This window comes from Bos javanicus, chromosome 9 (assembly GCF_032452875.1).
Source record: "Bos javanicus breed banteng chromosome 9, ARS-OSU_banteng_1.0, whole genome shotgun sequence".
NCBI lineage: Eukaryota > Metazoa > Chordata > Mammalia > Artiodactyla > Bovidae > Bos > Bos javanicus.
Window position 1 is genome coordinate 3,858,037 of NC_083876.1, and position 2,776 is coordinate 3,860,812.

The 2,776-nt window shown below is 36.2% G+C and overlaps 1 pseudogene; it reads left to right on the forward strand.

Moving 5' to 3' along the window:
• Positions 1 to 300: 300 nt before the first annotated feature.
• On the forward strand, positions 301 to 1,060 carry LOC133254403 (serine/arginine-rich splicing factor 3-like; annotated as a pseudogene).
• Positions 1,061 to 2,776: the final 1,716 nt, after the last annotated feature.

A 2,776-nucleotide genomic window follows, 5' to 3' on the forward strand; every position in this document is an offset into this window, starting at 1 on the left:
AACACAGCACTGCAAGATTAGATAACTATAAGAATTAAAAACTATTAAGAAAAAAAAAAAAAACACAAGCACATGGAGACTAAACAACATGATTATGAATAACCAACAGATCATTAAGAAAAGTAAAATATGCCTAGGAATAAATGACAATGAAGGGATGACAACTCAAAACCTATGGGGTCCGCCATTTTGTGGATGCCAGGTATGCGAGAGCATCTGGGAGTTTGAGGAGGGAGAGGACCAGGAAGACCTAAGGTTTTATGGATTTGAACCTCCACATTTCTAACCCAAGATTTCAAAATGCATCATAATTCCTGTCCTTTGGACTGTAAGGTTTATGTAGATAATCTTGGAAACAATGGTAACAAGACATAGTTAGAATGAGATTTTGGCTATTATGGACCACTCTGAAGTGTGTGCTTTGCTAGAAACCCTCCCAGGTTTGCTTTTGTTGCATTTGAAGATCCCCGAGATGCAGCTGATGCTGTCCGAGAGCTAGATGGAAGAATCCTAGGTGGCTGCCAAGTTAAGAGTGGAATTGTCAAATGGTGAAAAGAGAAGTCAAAATCGTGGCCCAACTCCTTCTTGGGGTCATCACTCTTGAGATGGTTATTGGAGGAGGAGTCCCCCACGTCGACGCAGACATCCAAGTTGGAGAAGCTCCTCCCATAGCTGGAGCAGGTCCCTTTCTAGAGATAGGAGAAGAGAGAGATCACTGACCTGGGAGAGAAATCACAAGCACTCCCAATCTTTCTCTAGGTCTCAGTAGGTCAAATGAAAGGTAATAGAAGACCAGTTTGCAAGAGGAGTGGTGTACAGGAAATAAATTCATCTGACAGAAATATGTAATGAAAATTCATGTTTGTTTGTTTGTTTGCTTTTTGAGACTTCATAAGCTTAATGCATTTTGAAAATGTTTTAGCTGTTCACATTTGTTTGTTGGAACAGTGACACACAAAGGTGTAATTTTCTATGGCTTTAAATGGATCAGATGAGGCATGTAATATCAATAATTATTACTTTACAATGTTCCCTCAAGTAAAACTGAATTTGCTTTGAAATTTAGTCTTGCATAGACTGATAATAAACCTCTAACTCCTGACCAGCTAAAGTTGATGTTTAACATTATGGAAACAAAAACTGGCAAAAATTGTAAGATTTTTTCAACATAGCTGGGATATGGTACGCAGCTGTTGTTCAGCAGATTTTAAAAGCTGCTGTGAACACAAAGCCAGCCAGAAAAATTAAAACTGCACCCTTAAGCTAGATTAAAGGTTTTAAAGTTCCACTAGTCTTCACACTGGACAAAAGATTGTACAGTTTGTGTAGAATCTAAGAAGTTTCAAGGAAGTTAGTTTACCTTTGCTTTGAGTTTTACATTCCTTTTGTGATTGCTGCATATGAATACATAGCTCTTGGTAATTTTCTTTATTTGGAATTTTGAGTTTACTCAAGTTACCAAATGTCCTTCCATTTTAAGGGTGCATTGTAGAGCTGGACTGAGTTACTGTGAAAGATTCTTTTTTCATGCTATCATTTGTAATATATTTTGTGAGAGTCCTTAGTATTAAAGTTTTGGTTACAAATTGTTGTTTAACCTGTAAACCTGTTTTTCCTTGCAAAACTAAAATCTGAGCTTGATACCAAGTCCAGGTGTAAATCTCTTATTGGAAGCCATACTTATATTTTCATATAAAGTGCTTTTGAAAATAAAATATAAGTATAATTGTAATAGCTGAACCCACTATTACCATAGTTCTTGTCCCATAGAAGGCAGCTGGTTACACAAATCTTATTTTTTTAAGAAACACATTTGAGGCTTTTGAAGTGAACGGACTTTCTGGTTGTCCATCTAAGTGATGATATGCTTTTAGGAGCCAAAGCCAGCTTAAAGTCCATGATATTCAGTGACCAACATTTTATAGTATAGCCACTTGATATATTATAATCCAAAGTTGCCAGTTTTAAAAAATATATATATCATTAGCATGAAAACGTTCCACAGAGTTTTAAAACTTGGTTCCATTTTATATAATTTGAGGTGTTGCAAGGAGATTCTAAATTGATCCATCATTATGTGAAATTCACTATATTAGTTCAAATGCAACAGTGCAGAATTGAAATATGGAGGCATGCATAATCATCCTTAGATATCTAGAGGAGCTGTAATTTCAAATTTCTGTGCAATTCGATTAAATCACAAGGTTACATTAAAAAAAAAAGAAGACCAAACAAACAAACAAACTATGGGATGCCATAAAAGCAGTGTTAAGAAGGAAGTTTTTAGCAATATAAGCCTACCTCAAGAAACAAGAGAGATGTCAAATAAACAACCTAACCTTACACTTAAAGCAACTAGAAAAAGAAGAACAAAAAATACTCAAAGTTTGTAGAAGGAAAGAAATCATAAAGATCAGAGAAGAAATAAACGAAAAATAAATGAAGGAGAAAATAACAAAGATAACTAAAACTAAAAGCTGGTTCTTTGAGAAGATAAACAACATTGATGAACATTGTCAATGACGAACAACATTGACAACATTGAACTGAACATTGTTCAGTTCAATTCAGTTCAGTCACTCAGTCGTGTCTGACTCTTTGCGACCCCATGAATTGCAGGACGCCAGGTCTCCCTGACCATCATCAACTCCCAGAGTTCACTCAGACTCACATCCATTGAGTTGGTGATGCCATCCAGCCATCTCATCCTCTGTCATCCCCTTCTTCTCCTGCCCCGAATCCCTCCCAGCATCATAGTCTTTTCCAATGAGTCAAC